We start from the raw sequence: 24,772 nt of genomic DNA, 5'->3' as shown, positions 1-24,772 counted from the left end.
TTCTTGGAGAAGGTAACTTTTGTACAAAGACTTAGAAGTGGTAAAGAAGGGAGCCATTCAGATATATCAAAGAAGAGCTTTCAGGAAATGATTACAGTAAGTAAACAGATAGTGCAAAGCTCTCATGATTTCAAGGAATAGTATGGAAGACAATGAACCTACAGGAGAATAAGCAGGCAGGAGAGAGATATAAGAAGAGGACAGGGAGATCTCAAACCTTGTAAGTCAATCTCAGTTCTTACTCTGAGTGACATGGGGAACCATGCCTGGGCTTAAAGCAAAGGAAGGACAGGATAGGTTTTAATAGAAGAACACTGGCTGCTATTGAGAACGGATTATAAACGAAGAATGGAAGCAAGGAGAGCATTTGGGTAAGAGATGGTTAAAAGCTTGAATCAGGGGGCCTCCCCGGTGGCACAGTGGGTTGAGCGCAGCACAATGAAGTTGTCCACAGTCTCTGCAGCACGAGTTTGAGCCCCGGCCTGGAAGATACCCACATGGCACGGAAGATCTCTCCTGTCTCACCCACTGCTCCCCTCAGCAGTGTTTCGATCGTCTGCCTGTTCTGCTCCCCGCTCTGTCTCTGGTGAATTCCCTCACCCTCCTGTGCCTCTGGCCTGTACCCCAGTTCTTGTATAAATAAATAAATCTTTAAAAAAAAAAAAAAAAAGCTTGGATCAGGATGCATCAGGAAGTGGGGAGGGGGTTAATAATCCAATTCAAGATATATCTTGAAAGTATAGGTAAAGGGATTTATTACCTAATTGAATATGGAATAGTCAAAAAAAAGATTCCTGATGATTCCACACTTTTCACCTGGGAATCTGGAAGGGTGTTGCTATTCTTGAAATAGGGAAACCTGTAAAATGGAGTAGTGCCCGAGCCCGCGGACTGGTCAACGAGGTTCTCGAGGGGAGAGCAGCGACCTGAAGAACAGGGCTACAACACGGAGGGAGACACGTACACTCTTGGTTCAGCTATCGCAGGTCTCTTTTACTTTCGGTGTCGTTGGGGCTTTATAGCTGGGGACCGGAAGCGGAAGAAGCAGGCCAACAGTGCCTAGCCAATGATTAAACACATAACCTTATTTGGTGCTCCGGAGGTCGTCATGCGCACTGGGCCGAAAGGAGCACAGCCAATCACGGAAGGGGGAAGTATCCTGATGCCACGAGGTAAGGCGCCAACAGAGTAGGATCATAGGAAGGATGTGAGTATGGTCATGTGCACTGCAAGAAGTCTATTAGACATTCAAGTAGAGGTGTCTAGCAGATAGTTTGATATACACACTTGGAGTACAAAGATAAGTTCTGGATTAGGAGTACAAACTTTGGAATCATCATGAATACATGGAAAAAAAAGTGCTCTAAACATATTTTCCATTCTTCAAGGAAACATTTTGTAGCTGAAAGAATAGCTCCCAAACCGTGTGAACAAGAATCAAGAAATGATAAATTTCTTCCTAAGCCTTCATTTAAAGTAACATGTTATTAAGCATGGTCTGCAGATCCTCTGAATCAGAATAAAATCAGGTTTCATAATAAACATTCAGTGATTTTCATACATACTGAAATCTGAAAACTACTCACTCTATGTGAATAACTGGCATAGAATTTCATTTGGAAGTTTCCACTTGAATACCTATAATGGCTTCTAAGTGTGGGTTATACATGATATACACAGTCCATCAGATTCACTAGGAATCCCCAATATCCAATTCTTTTTCTAAGAACTATAGATTGACACATATTGTGTAAGATTTATCATTATTAAAGGAAACTTATTTCTGGGTAATCTTCTGAATCATTTCCTACATCATAGCCATAGTAATGGAGCTCCCTGATGGAGTTCTCTTGCTATGAGTTATAAAACTTTGGCTATGATGAACATACTCTTTCAGGAAAGATGTTCCTCAGCCACATCTGATTCTCTTGTGTCAACATTTAGAAACCTGTATTGCATGGCAGGTTTTCATTCCCACTATCAAATTGACCCCTTCTACCCACTCTTGGCACCCTTTCCCCTTCACCCCTGGTAATCATATTTTTCTAGAGTTAGTTATTTTTGTTGTACTTGCTAGTTCTTTTTATTTATTTATATTACACATACTAGTGAAACCATCTAGTAATTGTGTTTCACTTTCTCGTTTATTTCATTTAGTTCTTTGTAACTTTGATAATTTTTTTCAATATTTTTTGCTTGCTGCTGAAGTTTACAACACATGAGATATACTACAATTTGATGAACTGGATAATCATTACAAAGCAACTGTTTACTCAGAAAAACAGCAGAATTTGAAAAGATTACCCAAGTATTCCCTTTGGCAGAAATACTAGTTCCAGGGCATTGTGCAAACATATCTAACAGTTTTCTTGAGTAATTATTTTAGGCATTATTAACTTAGAGTTACTAAGCAATATTTTTGAATCACTGGACTAGGGAAGATGTAAACCCAAAGATTTCTGCAAATAGTTTATCAAGATGTGTGGCAGCTGTGGGCTTACCTCATGAATTTCCTGTTTAACAACTTCTGGGTACTGGAGTTATCATTCCTAACTTGGATCAACTGTTCTTATGAGTTCAAGAGTCTGGAGCTGCCATTTTCAATCTACTATATTGTAACAGAGTCATCTCCATAAAAAAAGGAGGGTCCATGTTTCCTGCCCCAACTAATGAGGGGCAGAGCTGAGCAGCAAGGGAGGCTTGAGAGACAGAAGAGACATAGAAAGGGGAGACACTTGGAAAGAGACAGAGATAGAAGAGAATGCTTGATTCTCAGCTTTGAGCTTATCCCAGGGACTTGGGGTCTTGGAGCACACATGAGGAATGGAAATATGCAGAGATATTTGGAAGAAACATGTGGGTGAGAGACATGTGGGGAGATTGACAATGGCAAACTTTATCTTGATTTGTACTTAAATTTTGCTCCTTTCATCCCAGATTTTTCTGGTCCCTTTGCCCCTTTCCTATGGTTCCCCACAAGAAAGTGTCTTAGACTTATGGCAGGCTTTTGGGCCCCAGTGGCCCCACTTCAGGCCAACTCTGTTTGGCTGGACATTTACCCATGAGGGGATGGTAACTTTGGATTTTCACTGGGAAACTATTCTCTCCTCTTCCTTCTCTATGCGCAATCATTCCATTAAAGATGTTATACATTAAGAGTATGCCTTGTCGGGCCTCCTTGGTGGTGCAAGGGGTTAAGCACCGCACTATGAAGCAATCCGCAGCCTCTGCAGCACGAGTTCGATCCCAGGCCAGCCAGGGAGCAACCCACATGGCTCAGCAGACCTCTCCTGACTCGCCACTGCCCCCCTCAGCAGTGTACTTTGGTCAACCTGCCTATTCTGTTCCCTACTCTGTCTTGGGTGAATCCTTTCACCCTCCCACACATCTGGCTTATACCCTGGTTCTTGTATAAAAATAAAATAAATCGGGCCTCCCCGGTGGCGCAGCGGTTGAGCGTTGGGTTGCAAAGCTGCCCGCAGCCTCTGGCAGCGCTGGTTCTATCCCCGGCCTACGGCCGCCGGTTAAGGGTCCCACATGGCGCTCAGACCTCTCCTGCCACCCGCTACTCCCCTCAGCAGTGTACTTCGGTCCTTCTGTGTACTCTGCTCCCCGCTCTGGCTCTGGTGAATTCTCTCACCCTCCCGCGCTTCTGACTGTACCCAGTGCTTGTATAAATTAATTAATTAATTTAAAAAAAAATACTGTTAAAAAAATAAAAGTAAAATAAATCTTTTTTTAAAAAAAAAAGAGTATGCCTTGTCTTTATGCAGTGGATAGTAGAGTCCCTTTAGAGTATGCAAGTTTGGGATCTCAGGACGCCTCTCAGTGTGCCTGCTAACAGTATCAGAAAGAAAAAATAACTTGAATCAGTATGCTGTGGAGAATATGGCACTAGAGAAATTTTAGAAAGCACTTAAACATTTTAATCATAAAACTCAAATTTGTGGTATCGCTAGGTCTTTTTTTTTTTTTTTTTCGCTTTTTTTTTTTTTAATAGAGGCATGCTTTATTTATTTGTTAGCTGGTTTGTTTGTTTGTTTTGTTTATACATGCACTGGGTACAGTCAGAAGAGCGGGAGGGTGAGAGAATTCACCAGAGCCAGAGCGGGGAGCAGAGCAGGCAGAAGGATGGAAGTACACTGCTGAGGGGAGCAGTGGGCGGCAGGAGAGGTCTGCGCGCCATGTGGGACCCTCCTCCGGGGGCCAGGGAGCAGCCGGGGATTGAACCGGCGTCGCAGAGGCCGCGGGCAGCTTCGCAACCCAGCGCTCAACCGCTGCGCCACCGGCGAGGCCCTTCGCTAGGTCTTTTTTCCAAAAATCTATGTAATTGTAATTTCAGTTCTGCTGGGGGAAAGAATGCATTTAAAATTGTAGCAGTCTTGGGCCTTCCTGGTGGTGCAGGGGTTAGTCTCAGCACTATCAAGCTATCACCAGCTGCTGTGGCATGAGTTTGATCTCCAGCCAGGGAGCTAACCCACAAGGTACAGCAGACCTCTCCTGTCTTACCTGCTGCTCCCCACAGCAGTGTATCTCAGTAGATCCACCTGTTTTTCTCCCCACTCTCTCTGGTGAATCCTCTCACCCACCCCACACCCTGCACTTCTGGCCTACACTCCAGTTCTTGTATGAATAAATAAATAAAAATAAATCTTTAAAAAATTATACCTATATTATTTCACTGAGCATGATCCCTTCTAGCAGGAAAAAGAAAAATATTGAATGGTTTCACTTATAGGAGGAATACAGGGGAACTAAATAAGGGATCAGGGGAAAAACTATCAATAATAATAAACTATCAGGCAACCATAATAAGAGACATTCTGCAAGAGAGGGGGAGGTAAAGGGATCAAACCAGGGGAGGGTAGAGTACAAGGGACTATGGTAACGATTCACAGGTGAACTTGTGGAGGGACTTTTATGGGGAATACACAATGATGTAAAAGATATAAATAAAAATAAAATTATAGCTGTCAATTTCATTTGTCTCAATTCTAAAAAGATATCATATATTTTATACTGTTTGGCTGATAGGTTCCATCAAAATTGAGCAGCAATGCACAAGTGCTGAGAACAGAAATTAGAGCACATGAGAAACCATGATTATGTGGTTAAAAGACATTGGCCAACTCAAATGGGCTCAAATCCAATATTTGTAATCCCCCCTCCCTCAAAAAAAAACAGGATCCAGGAGCAGGAAGTGCAAATGGCACCATCAAAAAGTGCCCACTCTGATGACTCAGTGAGACCATCCTAAGCATCCACTATGACCCTGACTTGGTGCTGATGGAAGGAGGGCACAGTGAAGGCCCCAGACCAAAGACAGGAGGAGGAGGACAGAGTTCCCTGGGTAAGTCACTCCTTTTCTCTCAATTTAAACCAGAATTGAGTAGCAATATCAAAAAAGGAAACAATGACTTTTTCTAATTAAACTCATAAACTTACGACTCTTTCTTGGCAGGCAGCTAGTATACCAGTTATACCATAACTGGGGTACAGGCCAGAGGTGCAGGGGGATGAGAATTCACCAGACACAGAGTGGGAGCAGAACAGGCAGACTGACTGAAATACACTGCTGAGGGGAGCAGCGGGCAAGACAGGAGAGGTCTGCTATGCCATGTAGGTAGCTCCCTGGCTGGTCTGGGCTGGAACTCGGGCTGCAGTGGCTGTGGATACCTTCACTGTGCTATGCTTAACCCTTTGCGCCACCAGGGAGGTCCCACCAACTATACCATTTTGTATTCCCCATGGTCACTATTAAGCATATCGGAAAGGACTTCATAAAGACAGATAAACTTTTGGGCCTTCCAGATGGAGCAAGGGGTTGAGACACAACCTATGAGGCTGTCCACCGCCGCTGTGGCACGAGTTCTATCCCTGGCCAGGGAGCTGCCCACATGGTGCAGCAGACCTATCATGACTCGCCCACTGCTCCCCTCAGCAGTGTATTTCAGTCAGTCTGCCTGTTCTCTTCTCCACTCTCTCTGGTGAATCCTCTCACCCTCCACACCTCTGGCCTGTACCCCAGTTTTTGTATATATAAATAAATAAATCTTTAAAAAAGAGAGAGAGAGAGAGAAACTTTCAAACTCTTGTCCCCCACTTACGTGGTACTTCATTCAGATCTTGTTTCCTCCTGGGAAGCACTGGCTCTTATTCCCAAAAAAATTGAAGTAGAACATTGGAATCAGTATGGGGATGTCATGAGAATGGCAAAGAAAAGCAAAGACAGTTACCAGGGGTACATTACAATATCTGGGAAGGTCTACGACACTTTTCATATGCCTTCCCATGATGTCATTTTATCTTTTCAGTTAGATTAACAGTCCCTGCATTACAGGCATCCTGTTGTATTCTATGGCACTTGATGTTCTGTTGCATTAGACATTCACCAAGTATGTGTTGACTCATGATGGATGAGAACTAGAAAAGGAAAAAAATAAAGATATCCTATCATTTTCACATTTTCAAGACTGAAAATAGCATGAGATGCTGTCACAGAAGTTGAGCAGAAAAACTGCAGTGTGTAGATTACCTATATAGCAAACCTGGGAGCTGTAAACACTGAGAAAAATATAATGTAACAAAATGTTCTCAACACTTATTTGCTAAGAAGAAATTGAGAAATTGCTATTTGGAAGGTATCAATAGTGTTTGCTAAATTGACTGTTATTAGATGTATTGCCAAGGGACTAAATCCTTTCGTTGCATAGAATAAGAAAACACTTTAAACTGCTAAGTTTAAACAGAGGAGGAAAAGGGGGGAAAGATATTTGTTAAGATGTACTTGTTAAGATTGCAGTTGCCATTTCTCCTCTATTTTTAAAGCTGTTAAAAGATAATGGAGTCAACAAAAACTAATAGTCTAAATATTTCAAATTACATATATTTATGCCTATAATTTTACAGCATTGCCTTCTTTAGCAATTTCTTCTACAACCTCTACGAGATAATTCACAGAACTGCCTCAAAGGGATCTCTAAGTGCTCTAGTGAAAAAATAGGAAGTAATAGAATTCTTCTATGGGAATTCCCAATAAGTCGACTATAATGAAGGGTGAACTTTAACCTGGTGAACACCATGCTCTGTTTACAGAATATATTGATGTAAAGTAAGATGGGTGGTTAGGCTTTCTCCAAGAACCCATAAAAAGCAGAAGCAGAACGGAGACCCAGCAACATCACCACCATCTTTAAAGTCAGACAAGGAAGAACACAGCTAGCGGCCACTGGTTTACCTCCCTCTCAGGGGCATGCATCCTTGACAATGTCCCTGACCCACGCATGTCTCTCCACCACATCTTCTCTGCCAACTGCCATCACTCGCCATAATCCAGACTCACATCATTTCTTCCTTAAACTAAGGCAGCTGCCTCCTATTTAAATTTTCTGCTTCCAGTTTCTTCCCCCTGAATTGCCACTAGAGTGAACATTCCATCTATGTACAGACTTCAATCACTTCAGTCCATAGATCCCTAACACCCATAGTTCTAGAAAATAGGAATATTGTCTTTCTTGCTCCTATATCCAAATTGCTGAGATGACTCGTGGCACAGAGAAGTCATCACTAAATACTGGTTGAATATAGAATAAAGCATAACAATGTAAACCCCTCAACCATCTGAGGAATGATCCACTCACTTTTCATATTTCTGATCTTTGTTGAAGTTAGTCTCTGTTTAAAATATTTTTCAACCACTTCAATGCTGTTACCTCCTAATTCATCTAGCAAAGTTCAAACGCATGTGTATTTGATGAATAAATGAACTAACAACCCTCCTGAGATGTTTTGCTTGTATTCTTCATTTCACTGGCAGACTTCCCTATTATCACTGATCTCCCAGTCTCACTCCTTACTGTCAAAATTCATATTCCACAATATCCTAATACAAACTAAAACTAGGTATATGACTTGAATAAGACTCTGTCTCCTTGCTTCCTTATAAAAATATGGTTTATAGCCCAAATGCTCAAAAATAGATGACTGGATCAAGAAGATGTGGTACATATATACCATGGAATATTACTCAGCATTCAAAAAAAGATAAACACATGCAATTTGCAGCAACATGGGTGGCACTGGAAGGGATCATGCTCAGCGAAATAAGCCAGAAAGAAAAAGAAAAATACCAAATGGTCTCACTCATAGCAGGAATCTAGAAAACTTAAATAAGGGACCAGGAAAATGAATAACTATAAGAAAGTGAAAATCAAAATCAACAAAAAACTATGAACCAGAGACACTTTTTTGGGGGTGGGGGGCGGGAGGGGAGGGATTGGGGTCAGAATGGGGGGTTGCAATTGTATGGGGAATATAAAAATAAAATTTATTATTTAAAAAATAAAATAAATAAAAATAAAAATATGGTTTATGACACAGCTTCTGGGTGTCTGTTACTAATAAGCTTATTCATGTTTCTCCCACTTTCTGATAGATTTGGTGGACTTTTTAAAATCCAGCTACACTACTTACAAGAAACATACCTAAATCATAAAAACATAGAAAAGTTAAATTTAAAAGGAAGGAAAAATACAATAAAAATACAGAAATGAAGTAAAAATCAAAGTATGATAAATCAAAATGTGAGAAGTGATAAAAGTATTACTTAAAGACAAAGGTATAACTTTAAAACATATATTAACTTAAGTTGAACTTATAAAAGTTTTTTCTTTTTTTTTTTTTTTTTTTAGATTAGAAGGACTAGGGTATAGGTGAGAGGTGCAGGAGGTGAAAGGATTCACCAAAGACAGAGTGGGGAGGAGAACAGGTGGATTTACTGAAATACACTGCTGAGAGGAGCAGCGGGTGAGACAGGAGAGGTCTGATGCAGCAGTGATAGCACTGAGACTTAACTCCTAGGCCCCCATGGAGACCCTAAAAGTTTTATTTTTAAAGAATAATAAAATAACAAAATAAAATCTAAATTGAAAGATAATTAATAAAAGAACTGAAATTAATAAGATAGAAAATGCAGCTACAATGGAAAGAGTCAATAAAGCCAAAAATGGATCTTTGCAAAAACTGATAAAATAGAAAATCATCTGGTAAGATCAAGAAAAAACACAGATTACACAATATATTGTCATTGTCTTTATATATTACTTTTATAATATAATATATAAAACAATATTAAGGGCAAAATGATAACTTCAGACAATGTTTTAAAAGAGACTATTATGAAATTTTGTGCCAATAAATTTGAAGTTACAAGAAATAAATTTCTAGAAATATATATCTCAACAATGCTGTTTTGAGGGAAAAAAAATTGAAATTACTTCACCTTTTAAGGGAGGGAGGGAAGGAAAAAAAATAAAGAAAGGAGGGAAGGAACGAAGGAGGGGAGGAAAGAAGAAAAGAGGAATGGGGAGGAGAGAGGGAGAGAAGGAAGGAGAGAGGGAGGGAAGCCTCCTTCTGAGTTTGAAATCAGAGCTCTCAAAGGGCCAGGTGCATGATAAAGGCTATATGCCAAATCAAGCTAACATGATACTCAAAGATGAAAAACTGAAAGATTGCCCTCTATCATCTGATTTGATAGTAAATTTAGAAAACCCTAAAGGCTCCACTAAAAACAATAAATCAGCACAGTGAAGTGGGAGGCTACAAAATCAACACACAAAAAAAAATCTGTTGCATTCTGATATGTGAACAACAAATTAAAAGAGAAAGAAACTAAGGGGAAAATCCAGTTTACAAAAAAAATTAAATAATTTAAAGAATAAGCTCAACAAATGAGATGAAAGACCTTGAACAAAAACTATAAGACATTGTTAAAAGAAATACAAGAAAACACAAAGAAATGGAAGATAATCCTTGCTCATGGATTGGAAGAATTAACACTATTAAAATGTCATCTTACCCAAAGCAATATACTGATTCAGTGCAATCCCCATCAAATTTTCAACATCATTCTTCAAAAAAGTAGAACAACATTACTAAAGTGTATATGAAATTACGAAAGAACCTGAATAGCTAAATCAGACCAAAACAAAAAACAAATAAAAAAACAGACATATCAGACTCCCACACTTCAAACTATATTGCAAAACTATAGCAATTAAAGAGTATGGTATTGAAATAAAAATACACATATCAATGGAATAGAATTGAAAGGCCAGCAGCCAACTACAGTTATATGAACAGTTAGCGTACAACAAAGGAACTGAGAATATACAAAGTTTATTTTAACAAAAATAAAGTTTTTTTATTGATGCTTTGGTAGTGAGTGTAATATGGTAACACATATCTGAAGAGGTGTGAATCCATACACCTAAATCATACACAAATATAAGCCAACATTATCTCAATAAAAAATAATGCCACTTTTTAAAAATGAAAAATTGTACATGATCAATCAAGTTATGTTTATTTATGTTCAATTACATAATAATATTTGAACAAGTGATAAAAATAAAATGAAATGGACTATGATTGTGAATTTTGTGTGCTTTTGTAGTGGGAGCACTATAGTAACACCATCAAAGGGGGGGATCCTATACTTCCAAAATACAAACAATAATATAAACCAATGTTACCACAATAAATAAATAAATATTCCAGACAGTCTAAAATGACCATACTATTATACTAACCAAACAAGGGAACGAAAGTTGATATTGTAATTACATGCAGTTTGGATGATGGTAATGGATATATTTCCATTAAGCTTCTTGAAATATTAAAAATAACTCATGCCCCTGAATAAAATTGAAAAACCATTCTTAAAAAGAAATAAAAGTCAGAATTTTAATCTCTTTTCAAAGAAAATACCAAGCTTAAATGATTTTATAGGTGAATTCTACCAAACTTTCAAGAAAAATAGATGTTCCAATTTTATACCAAGTCTCCCAGAGATAGAAAAAAGAAAAATACTTCACAATTTAGCCAGTAAAGTTATAATAACATTGATATCCAAACTAGAGAAGGATAGTGCAAAAAGGAAAAATTATAGGCCGACCTCACTAGGAACATAGATCCATTATAGGATTCCTCGGAAAATCAAGACTCAGGTAAATATAGCTATAATTACACATTTACTAAACATTGTACTGACTCACCTAACAAATACAATAATGTAAGAAAAAATAAAAAGTTTTTATGGTTTTGAAACAAAAATATTTTCACAGATCATGTTATTTTATACATAATAAATAAAAATAAATTACTATAATTAATGTGTCTGGCTATAAAATCAATATTTATAACTCCATTGTATTTCTACACACTAATGCAGTTTTAATTTGTAAATTATAAATATAATTTGTAAATTAATAATAAATTTAATTTGTAAATTATAAATATAATTTGTAATATAAACAAACACCTAAGAAAAGATGTATATAGAGAATTATTGAGACATTAAACAAAGCCTAAAATAAATGGAAAGATGTATCATTTTAGTATATAGAAAGATTCAATAATGTTGAGATGTTGTGACTTCATCTTAAACTAATGTAAATATTCCAATGAAAATTTCATCAGTGCTTTCTTAAGCTCTTAAGTCAATTCTAAATTATGTATCAGGAGGCAAAAGTCCAAAACTAGACAAGGTAAGAATGAAATAGGGAATCTTCCCTATTGGAGAGTAAGATTTGGAAGTTATAATAAGTAAGACAGTTTTGATATTGACACAGGATTAGAAAAAAATAGTGAAACAGTTGAAAACTCAGAAACATAATTTTGTATACATTAAAATGATATATGACAGAAAGAGATGACATTACAGGTTTTGGGTATACATAATAAATAAAAAGATTACAGAGTCCCATACAATTTGGAGACAAAAAGTAGATGCTGAGTTATAAGAGGTCACTCCAGGTGTGGAATTTTAAAAAATTTGTCTTTGGAGTAAATGACACCATGGCTGTGGTGTCACTACGATAAGCCCAACTAGAGGTGGGCTCTTTTATTTGATGGTTTATCTTCCTCTACACATGCCTCTGCCTTCAGAAATGGTAACTTCAGGGCCTCCCCGGTGGTGCAGCAGGTTGAACACAGCGCTGTGAAGCTGTCTGCAGCCTCTGCAGCACAGGTTCCATTCCCGGCCGGTCAGGGAGATACCCACATGGTGCGGCAGACCTCTCCTGTCTTGCCTGCTGCTCCCCTCAGCAGTGTCTTCCATCTGTCTGCCTGTTGCTCCCACTCTGTCTCTGGTGAATCCTCTCACCCTTCCACGCATCTGGCCTGTACCCCAGTTCTTGTATAAATAATAATATTTTTTTTAAATGGTAACTTCACTAATCTGGTCCTCTTTTTAACCAGATCTCTCAAGAGCAGGTCTTGGGGAACATATATCGTCTCATTCTGCTCTTGAATGTATTTGGAAACTTTCTTCAGAATCTTCTCATAATGAGTGTGCATGCATAAGAAGATGGTATATACTGTTAAACAAGCCAAACAATTGGCCCCCAAGCTTCTCTGCTTCTGCATAAAGGTTATTTAGAGTTCAAACTGTTTCTTCAAATTGCTGCCTATCAATTCAATTTTTCAGGTCTGGCAGGAACTTGGTTTGGAATTGGCAGTGTGTGCCATTACTGTAATCTCAATGAATGACTACCCTTCAGGATACCTGCACCTGCTGAGGTTTCATGGGGAGGACAAGACGGCCACACCGTCTCTTCTGCCCTCCAGCTGCTGCCGCACCTCCCTAAATGTTCATGCTCTTAATACAAAGCATCAAACTACAGAACATAAATTGACAGAATTATACATTGATAAGTCAATATCAAAGAAGAAAACTCCAACATGCCTCTTAGTAGTTGACAGATCTCTGCGGGGAAAAAGGGAGAAGACAAAATATTACTAAGACGATGGAAGATTCAAACAATACAATTAAGATAATATCATTTTGGTTAAATCTTTGCTAATTAAGATTCTTCCATGGCTTTCTATTATCTAATGGCATCAAATCTAAATTATCCTAGATCCCAAAAGTGTTCTATATTTAGTATACCATGGAATATTACTCAGCATTCAAAAAAGATAAACACATGCAATTTGCAGCAACATGGATGGCGCTGGAAGGGATCATGCTCAGCGAAATAAGCCAAAAAGAAAAAGAAAAACACCGGATGGTCTCACTCATAGCAGGAATCTAGAAAACTTAAATAAGGGACCAGGAAAATGAATAACTATAAGAAAGTGAAAATCAAAATCAACAAAAAACTATGAACCAGAGACACTTTTAGGGGGGCGGGGGCGGGAGGGAAGGGATTGGGGTCAGAATGGGGGGGGCTGCAATTGTATGGGGAATATAAAAATAAAATTTATTATTTAAAAAAAAAAGTGTTCTATATTTAGTACTGCCCTACCTATTTAACCAACCTTATTTCTTCTCTGTTCACAACTGAAGTCTCTTACCCTAGGCAAATCAAACCACTAATGGACCAGAGAGAGGAAGCTATGTATAGTGTTTATGGCCTGAGCTCTGGCATTGGACTGCAAAAGTTCACATCCTGGTTCCATCATTTACCAACTGCATGAACTTGAGTGAGTGACTCAATCCTATGAGCTTCAGTCTTCTCATGAATGAATTAAGAATAAAGTTAGCATCTATCTCATTATGCCTATTGCAAGGATTTATAAAGGTAAGTAGGGCCTGACACTGATGACCTGCCTTTATTTATTCTGTTACCATCTACTGAAAGGAGCCTATTTCTCTTCCCATCTATTCAAATTCTGCCTCAAAGGCCTACTCAGTTCCTCTTCTTCACCAATTACTCTTTCCAGCCTTCATTTAGTTTCCTCTTCTGTAGTGACTGTTAAGTTTGCAGGGGAAGAGTACACAATCACAGACACCTTAGAAAATCTGATGGAGGGGGATCTTCTATTCATAAAAACATATATGCACGCATACATACACATTTTCACAAGACATCAAGGGCTATATGTCTCTCTGAAGCTCATCCACGGAACCCAGTTAAGTATCTTTGTCTTAAGTTTATTTCACCATCATCACTCTTCTCTCCTAAATCCATTTTAACAAGAGCACAGAATGCCTCAAGGAGGTAAAAAAGGTACAAAGAGAAATTAGAGAAGCTCACCTCAAAGATAAGAAAACTAATTTATAGAGGTGAAGTGACTTATCAAAGTCACAAAGAACTAAGAAGTAGCAAGACCTAAAGTTAGAACCTTGTCCCCTCAATATTCCTCCAGGGATCTGTGCAAAAGTGTGTTTGAATAATTTATCTCCAACCCAAAGAACTCCAAGATTGAGAAATAATGCTAGCACATTTTTCAGATGAGGCAATAATCCTGTGGGTTATTTGTCCCCAGATTATCAATCCACAAACCAAAACTCATTCACAGAATGATACTTACAAGCAATATAACTATATTTTATTATACTTTATCATCCTTGTATTTAAATTCTCTCACTAGCTTTCTCAGAAGCAACATCAAATTAGGAAACACAAAACTACCCCAATTTTATTATTTATTATTTCAGGGAGTTAACGTTGAAAATTTTTTTTTAAGTCCTATAATTGCAATAATCAACATCAACAGTTCTAGATCTTGGGCAAGGAAAAATACAAATAAAGCTAATCTAAAATCTTTCTCTCTCAGACCTGACTTGGTAAATATTTTATAAACATCTTCCATCTTCTTCCGTATAAGACATTTTTCCAGAACTAACAAATAGTAAAATGAACTAAACTCTGCTCATTCTCTACCCTAACTTTCAATTCTCACAGAAGTTTAATGTTAAGCAAAGGAAAAAGAAATACATCATGAATAATGTACAAAACATAATAATCAATCTCCACATTAAAAACTGATTAGCAGTTGTGTAGTCATAGTCTCCTTGTGTATAAAGGGAGCACGTCACAATGTGGAGTCATATATCTAGCCTAGGAAATGAGATAAATGACTCAGGAAGAGTGGGAGTCAAGTAAAATGAGATATATCAGTTGAAAACTTCAATCAACCACCAAGAAAGAAAGCACTTTACAAGAAAATAATATTGGCACACCTCAAGAACATAGGTTTTTAGCAAAGGATCATAGAGATGAATCTTAAAGGCTGCTCTGTCCAAGCACTTCATTTTCCAGATGAAAAAATTAAATACTGAGACCTGAAATGCATCTGCTTGGAAATCCACAGACTTTGCAGAGAAAGGAACCCAGGACCTACCACAGGAAATCAGCTTCCCCACCTGAAAATTCACACTTACTTGATTAGTGAAACAAGGTGAAACAAATATGGAAAATGATGCCAATAATATAACTTAGGCACTCTAAATAATAAGTCCTATTTAGGCTCTGGGGAAGTACACACACCTCAAGTAACTGTATCTTCTGCTTCCCTGAGTGATCCATGGAGCTAGATGAGACTGAGTGCACTCTTGAATACTGACAAAGAAAAGAGTGACTGCTTACTTGCCAGTCTTTCCTTTGCTGTTTTATACCAAGAAAAAGAAAAATGTAGGCTACAGAATTCATCAAGTATGTTGTAATTTTTTTGTGTTTCTATCCATTGTTTTATCATTTATAGATGAGTTGATAATGTTTAGAAACAATCTTGATTAAAAGAGACCAATAATTAAAAATTATTTAGCATAACAGTAACTTTTCTGTTCATTCTTAGTATTTGCTTATGTGGGAAATTCACAAAAATTTGATTCACCTATTTTCACACATAGTCATGATTACAAAGACAAATCAATGACTATGTGGCACTAAAGCTGCTTTCCTGAAAGGAAAGATATTCAGGATTCAGTAAGATAATATGGAATAAATCTAAAGTTATTTAAAAAATTATTCACATTTTATTTAAAACGAACTTCTCACTGCAATTTTACTATCATAAATTAAGATAAAATAGAAAATGATAGTTTAACAAATGGGTCTGAACTTTCCATTATTGCGTTATTTGAGTGAGATATCACTAAATTCTACAACTTCAGTTTTCCTTTTCATATCAATCATTCATTCTTATATTGATCTCCTGAGAGAAGTAAAAGCTAAAGCCTAACTGCAATCCCCTTCCCTTGGGATTTGCTGCTGAAGTCTTTTGAATGAAAACCATCAATCAGTAGTACTTACATATTTTAGAGGTGGTGATAGGTTTTTGGCAAATGCAGAAAACTGCTGATTTTTGAAAAACAAAATTATGGTATATTTTACAGAAAGCAAAATAATTTAAAACATTTCCAAAATGCAATCTTTTTTTAAAGATTTATTTATTTATGCATACAAGAATTGGGGTACAGGCTGGGGGGGGAGGATTCACCAGAGACAGAGTGGGGAGCAGAACAGTCAGATCTACTGAAATACACTGCTGAGGGGTGCAGCAGGTGAGTCAGGAGAGGTCTGCTGCGCCATGTGGGTAGCTCCCTGGCCGGGAATCAAACTTGTGCTGCAGTGGCTGAGGATAGCTTCACAGATTGTGTCTTAACCCCTTGTGCCACCAGGGAGGCCCCAAAATGCAATCATTTTTACTACCCTAAAATTCTAAGTTCTTTCTAGGCAAACATCTAATGTTTGGTAGTTATTCTATCTGCTTCTACACTACCTGTACAAAATCTTAATGCTACAATGGATTTTTATTAAAGATTTCTGACTAAAACTGAAATACAGATTTTGCCTATGACAAAGAAATTTTCAAAATTTGTCCTTCAAGTACTTTCAAACTGAAATTATAAATCAGTAAAAATGAACCATGTAAAAATAATGTATGCATTTTAAGGGTCATTTATCAAATTACTGGCACACTGAATCTCCTAGACAAAAATACTCAAAACAACTATGTTCACAGCAGGATTAAATAATGGTTGAATTATTCCAAATAATTTCCACTACCAAGCAACTGAAAAACATTTAAGAAGTAAATCTAAGTGAATGCAGTATCAAAAGTATGAAGAAAGAAATTGCTTACAGAACTGTTTCGCTATCCAAAGTAGTTGTTTTGAGGGAACATTATAGGTATTACTTTCATGTTTTAACCTTTTTTGCCTCAGGTGGGGGAGGGGGCACGGAAGGAATATCTCTCTAAAGGTCTGCTTTTGTTAATATAATGAAAAAATTTGTAGTAGTTGCTGCACAAATACAATTGTTACTTTTTCTGTCCTGTGCATCATTTTTTTTTTTTTTTACTTTCTTGAGGAATGTTCTTAAGACTGTAGAAAGATAGCTTAAATGAAAAATAGGTGTGGGTAAGAAATATTTGGAAAACAAGCATAAGTATTGTCATGCCATGTGAGTAAAAAGAGCTGTTTTGGAAACAGATCATTAACATCCAAGACTGAGAACAATCATGATTTTGTTAAGTAGAGATGGGGGGTTTGGAGGAGAAGAGTGATTTGGCAAAATCCGTGGAAGATAAATCTTCAGGACTGGTCTAAAGAAAGATTGGAGGCAGGAAATTGGTAGGATTCACTTGAGATAGCTCTCTAACTACAAGGCAGGAAATGGGCAGCAGTCAAGCTGAGTAATTTAAGACCAACAGGGATTATTGCAAAGATGATTTAAGGTGTGGTTTAAGGAATCTCACAGAGTGTTACAGTATGCAAGAACTAAAACCACATCCAGGTCTGCAGGAACCAGGGGAGCAGGAGCCAGTAGATGTCCAGAGAGAGCTACCTGATTGGAGCTGTGGTCTTCTAGAAAAACAGCCAAGCCACATAATATGCACAGTGCTAGTTCAGAGATAGGGACTAGGACAGTGGTTCAGGAGGGAAGGCACCCGGGGATGGGGACCAAAGGATGATATGAACCCTCATCTTACTTTCTTCTTGCCCTCTGCTCTCCTGTCACTTCCTCCTGCTGGCCACACCCAGCTAAAAGCCAGGGACAGAGAACAGTGTAAAAAGGATCTAGTCAAGTAGGGGAGAAAAACCTGGTCTAGGGGTAAGGTCATAACAGTGATAATGAAGATGTAAAAGGTACAATACAGAGACAGAGATAAGAGGACATTAAGACTGAGAGGATGGGCCTCCCTGGTGGCGCAGCGAGTTGAGCTCAGAGCTGTGAAGCTGTCCGTAGCCTCTGCAGCACAGGTTCGATTCCCAGCCAGCCAGGGAGATTCCCACATGACATGGCAGACCTCTCCTGTCGCGCCCGCTGCACTCCTCAGCAGTGTATTTCGGTCTGTCTGCCTGTTCTGCTCCCTGCTCTGTCTCTGGTGAATCCTCTCACCCTCCCGTGCCTCTGGTCTGTACCCCAGTTCTTGTATAAAAATAAATAAATCTTTAAAAAAAAAAAAAAAGACTGAGAGGACCTGGAAATAGGAAAAGTCAAGGTTAACATCTGAGCCTGCTTTAACCAGCATTGTTTTCTCAATGCCCAACGGTGCCTTGGGCATGAAAGGCCTTCTATAAACATTCATTAGGGAGGAAATGTGAGTAGATGACTGATGAAAGAAATAAATTTGAAAGAAAATGATGTGTTATATAGACTTAAATTTTAAAGTATGATGGAAGAGCCTGTTGGAGATTGAGTCTATAGTTCTAAAAAGGAACAAAATACTGACATACCCCTAAAAACCATCTGCACAAAAGTGGCAAATGACACCAACGTATGAATGGAATGGCACAGAGAACAGACAAAAGGAACAAAGAACCAAGACCTAATGACCAATCATGGGATTCCTCGCATTATGACACAAAAGAAGAAAGGGAAACCAAGAAAGAAAAAAGATACAGGGAAAAATCCATAAAGGGAAAAGAAAAAACGTCCAACCATTTTCTTAAAATAATTTAAACCTATTGCACATCTCCAGTAGGTTCTTTTCTTGACCCCCCCTCCCCAGTCTTACCTAACATAAAGACACAAAGCAAACCTAGAGAACACTACTTGCCTTATTAAGATTTTTTAAAATCCTAAATCTCAATCTTGGTAGCTTTTCTTACCTTGAATCGAACATAATGAACATTAATCTTTTTTTAATTTAGAAAAGTCAATTTATTAGCTTTATTCTTTCAAACAATCATGTATTCAATACCTATTATGTATCCAGTACTATGATCAGAAAAGCGGATGTGAAAATCAGCCTCCAGTCATCAATTAAAATCCACTTAGACTGTAAAAAAACCATTGAGCATAAAACAATTAGAATTCAATTAAGAACTGACCTGTGTTGGGGCCTCCCCGGTGGCGCAGCGGTTGAGCGCTGGGTTGCGAAGCTGCCCGCAGCCTCTGCGGCGCCAGTTCGATCCCCGGCTGCTCCCCAGCCACCAGAGGAGGGTTCCACATGGCGCGCAGACCTCTCCTGCCGCCCGCTGCTCCCCTCAGCAGTGTACTTCGGTCCTTCTGCCTGCTCTGCTCCCTGCTCTGGCTCTGGTGAATTCTCTCACCCTCCCGCACTTCTGACTGTACCCAGTGCTTGTATAAACAAACAAACAAATAAATAAATAAATGAAAATACATGCCTCTTTAAAAAGAAAAAAAAAATCTTAAAAAAAGAACTGACCTGTGTTAATGGAATATTATTCAACAATCAAAAAAGATAAACTCATGCCATGCGCAGCAACATGGATGGAACTAGAAGCAATTATGCTCAGTGAAATAAGCCGGAAGGAAAAAGAAAAATATTGGATGGTTTCACTTATAGCAGGAACATAGGGGAACCCAATAAAACATCAGTGTAAAAAAATAATGACAGAACAAAACACAACAAAGCAAAAACGGACAATTATAAATCAGAGACCTACTTCAGGGGAGGAGGAGGGAGAGGGATCAGAGGGAAGAAGGGAGGGAAGGAGGAGCACAGGCAACTGAGGTGATGGTGCACGGGTGCATAGGTGAAGGAAACTCTATGGGGACTACACCTGAGGTGGGGGGTAAGCAAATATTGTTTCAAAATGAACAATGATGTAAAAAATTAAAAAAAATTAATATTAAAAAAATAAAAAGTCATATTTTTGGTAGTCAGAGTACAATGTCTGGAAAACACTTTAAAAATATTTTTTAAAACACTTTAAAAATATAAGAAAACAACACTCAAATGAACTTTTAAGATGGTACCTTTCCAGTCCGTCAAAGGCCACAACAATGAAGGATCTTAATTACATCTATATATAGCAACTATTAAATTCAAGGAAAAAGAAAACAAATAAAAAATCAAGTCATTCTAAAATGCCGATGTGGCACAGGGGAGTGTGTCCCCACATCGGCATTTTAGAACAGGGACCTTTCTCCAGTAAAGACTGCCTGAAACTGACAGATGACTCCTGGAGGAACCAGAGGAGAACAGAGAAGCCCACCCAAGATGCCGGCCAGTCCCAACAACACAGTGTCCCAACGCATACGGCAAATTAGAAAACAGACAGTAGGGAGGAGAAGAACCACACGCAACCTAGCAACTCTCCAGAGAAAAAGCACACCACAAAAAGAAAACCAGCCCCCAGATTGCAACGACAATAACTTGGAAGAATTTCTGAGCCTTCCAGAAAGAGAATTTAAAATTGCCGTGATTAAAAAACTGACAGAAGTCATAAAGGAAAACAATGATAAGGGAAAAATAATCAACGATCAGAAGAATGCAATTGAGTCCCTAGAGAGGGAAAACAATGGTCAGAAGAAAGAAATTGAGTCCCTAAAGAGGGAAGTAAAAGAAATGCAGGAGATCAAAGAATTAATGGAAGAACTAAAGAATTCTGGGAAAAGCAATGAAAGCAGAATAGATGAAATGGAAGAACGAATAAGTAATCTTGAAGACACAGAAATAAAAAGAACCAAAACAGAAAAGGAAAGAGAAGTACAAAGGAAAAAGAACGAAGAAAGACTTCGGGAACTATCTGACTCCATGAGGAAAGGAAATATAAGAGTTGTAGGAATACCAGAAGGAGAGGAGAGAGATGTAGGAACAGAGAAAATATTCAAAGAGATAATTGAAGAGAACTTCCCAAATGTGAAGAAGGAGCTGAAAATTGATATACAAGAAGCAAGAAGAACACCAAACTTCCACGACGAAAGGAAAAATACAGCAAGACACATAATAGTAAAGCTCCCAAGAATCCAGGACAAGGAAAAAATAATGAAGCTGGCAAGAGGGAAGAAACAGATAACATTCAAAGGAAAACCCATCAGGCTGACATCAGACTTCTCCGAAGAAACACTACGGACAAGGAGAGAGTGGAGGGACATAGTCAACAGACTCCAAGAAAACAGATGCCAACCAAGAATACTCTATCCTGCAAAGCTCTCCTTCCTCTTTGAAGAAAGAATATGGACCTTCCCAGACAAATAGAAACTCCGGAATTTCATTGCAACTAAACCCCCACTCCAAAAAATACTACAAGGAGTCCTAAAGCCAGAACCTCAGAGGGACCAATAACAATGAAAGAAGGCCAAAAAAAAAAAAAAGTTATTAAAAGAATAAATAAATAAAATCAAAGGAAAGACAAACACAATGGCAAATACAGATGTTAACATATTAATATTAACTCTAAATGTAAATGGACTAAACTCTTCAATAAAAAGACACAGAGTTCCATCCTGGATTAAGAAACAAAACCCAACCTTTTGCTGTCTCCAGGAAACACATTTAGCTACAAAAGATAAAAATAGGCTCAAAGTTAAAGGATGGAAAACAATCCTACAAGCAAATGGACCAAAAAAGAAAGCAGGAACAGCTATACTTATATCAGATAAAACAGATTTCAAACTCAAAAAGATAAAAAGAGACCCCAATGGTCACTACATTATGATCAAGGGGACAATACTTCAAGAAGAAATAACACTCATTAACATATACTCACCAAACGAAGGAGCACCAAAATATATCAGACAACTGTTGTCCTCTCTGAAAACAGACATCAGAGAAAACACATACGTAGTGGGAGACTTCAATACACCACTATCAACAATGGATAGATCAACAAGACAAAAAATAAGTAAAGAAACCAAAGCTCTAAATAAGGACCTAGAGCAATTGGGTTTAACAGACATCTATAGAACACTAAACCCAAAAAAAACGGAGTACACATTTTTCTCAAGCGCACACGGATCATTCTCCAGGATCGATCACATACTGGGGCACAAGACAAACATCAACAGATACACCAAGATTGAAATCATATCAACCATCTTTTCTGACCATGAAGGCATCAAACTAGAAATAAACCATAAAAAGAAGGCAAGGAACTTTCCTACCTCCTGGAGATTAAAAACCACACTACTGAAAGACCATTGGACTAATGAGTAGATCAAAGAAGAAATTAAAAAATTTTTTGAATTGAACGACAAGGAGGACACCAATATCCTAAATGTATGGGATGCAGCAAAAGCAGTAATAAGAGGAAAATATATAGCAATAGAAGCTCACATCAAGAAACAAGAAAGAACGCAAAGAAACAACCTAATCTCGAAGCTCAAAGATCTAGAAAAAGAACAACAAAAAAAACCCAAAACCAGTAGAAGAAAAGAAATAATAAAAACCAAAGCAGAAATAAATGAAATTGAAACTAAAAAAACAATCCAAAAGATCAATGAAACCAAGAGCTGGTTCTTTGAAAAAATCAATAAAATAGACAAACCCTTAGCCAGGCTCACAAAGGAAAAAAGGGAGAAAGCACAAATAAACAGGATCATCAATGAAAGAGGAGAAATCACAACGGACACAGCAGAAATCAAAAGAATAATCAGTAACCACTATGAACAGTTATATGGAAACAAGTTTAACAATCTAGAGGAGATGGACAAATTCCCACAACTCTACAATCATCCAAAGCTAGATAAAGAAGAAATAGAACACCTAAACAGACCAATTACAATTAGCGAAATTGAAATGGTAATCAAAAACCTCCCCAAAAACAAAAGCCCAGGACCTGATGGATTTACAAATGAATTCTACCAAACATTCAGAGACAAATTAGTGCCTATCCTTCACAAACTCTTCCAAAAAATTGAGAAGGAAGGGACAATACCAAACATGTTTTATGAAGCCAACATTACACTAATACCAAAACCGAACAAGGACAACACAAAAAAGGAAAACTACAGGCCAATCTCCCTAATGAACACTGATGCAAAAATCCTCAATAAAATTTTAGCTATCAGAATCCAACAATGTATCCATAAGATAATTCACCACGATCAAGTAGGATTCATTCCAGGAACACAAGGATGGTTTAACATCCGAAAATGTGTTATCCAACACATCAACAAAAAGAAATATAAAAACCATATGATAATATCAATAGATGCTGAGAAAGCTTTCGACAAAGTGCAACACCCATTCATGATAAAAGCCCTTGAAATTCTTGGGATACAAGGAACATACCTCAACATCATAAAGGCCATCTATGACAAGCCAACAGCCAGTATCATTCTCAATGGTGAAAAGCTGAAAGCAATTCCATTAAGATCTGGAACAAGACAAGGATGTCCACTCTCACCACTGCTTTTCAATATAATACTGGAAGTCCTAGCCAGGGCAATAAGACAAGAGAAAGACATCCAAGGAATCCAAATAGGAAAAGAAGAAGTCAAACTATCACTATTTGCAGACGATATGATATTATACATAGAGAACCCCAAAAACTCCACAGAAAAGCTAATTCAACTCATCAATCAGTTCAGTAAAGTGGCAGGATACAAAATCAACACGCAAAAGTCAGTAGCCTTCCTATACACAAACAATAAATCTGAAGAAGAAGAAATCAAAAAAACCATCCCTTTTGTTATTGAAACAAAAAAAATCAAATATTTGGGAATAAATCTAACAAAAGAGGTAAAGGACCTATACAAAGAAAACTATAAAACACTGTTAAAAGAAATAGAAGAAGACACAAAGAAATGGAGAGACATCCCCTGCTCATGGATTGGAAGAATAAACATTATTAAAATGGCCATCCTTCCAAAAGCAATATACAGATTCAATGCTATTCCAATCAAAATTTCAATGTCATTCTTCAAAGAAATAGAACAATTATTGATGAAATTCATATGGAATCACAAAAAACCCCAAATAGCCAAAGCTCTCCTGAAAAAAAAGAAGGGAATGGAGGCATCACACTCCCAGACTTCAAACTATACTACAAAGCCATAATCATCAAAACTGCATGGTATTGGAACAAGAACAGACATACAGACCAATGGAATCAAATAGAAAATCCAGAAATAAACCCACAGATTTATGGTCAACTAATCTTTGACAAAGGAGCAAAGACTATGCATTGGAGCAAAGAAAGTTTGTTCAATAAATGGTGCTGGGAAAACTGGGTCGCTACATGCAAAAGAATGAAGCTTGACCACTACCTCACACCATACACAAAAATCAACTCAAAATGGATTAAAGAACTAGACATAAGACCTGAAACCATAAAATATATAGAAGGAAATATAGGCGAAACACTACGTGATTTGCACATCAAAGACATCTTTACAGACACATCACCCAAAGCAGTGATAGTGAAGGCAAAGATAAACAGCTGGGACTACATCGAATTAAAGAGCTTTTGCACAGCAAAAGAGACAATAACAAAAACAAAGAGAAACCCCACCAACTGGGAGAACATTTTTGCACCCAACACTAATGATAAAGGACCTATCACAAAAATCTGCAAAGAGCTGATGAGACTCAACAACAACAAAGAAAATAATCCAGTCAAAAAATGGGCAGAAGAGCTAAAAAGAAACTTCTCTGAAGAGGAAATGCAAATGGCCAACAGGCATATGAAAAAATGTTCAACATCACTTGTCATCAGGGAAATGCAAATCAAAACTACCATGAGATAACATCTTACACCAGTGAGAATAGCACATATTAAAAAAACTAGCAACAACAAATGTTGGCGAGGGTGTGGAGAAAAAGGAACTCTTCTACACTGTTGGTG

This window comes from Talpa europaea (assembly GCF_964194135.1).
Source record: "Talpa europaea genome assembly, chromosome: 3".
Lineage (NCBI taxonomy): Eukaryota > Metazoa > Chordata > Mammalia > Eulipotyphla > Talpidae > Talpa > Talpa europaea.
Note: the sequence above shows the minus strand (reverse complement) of the source record.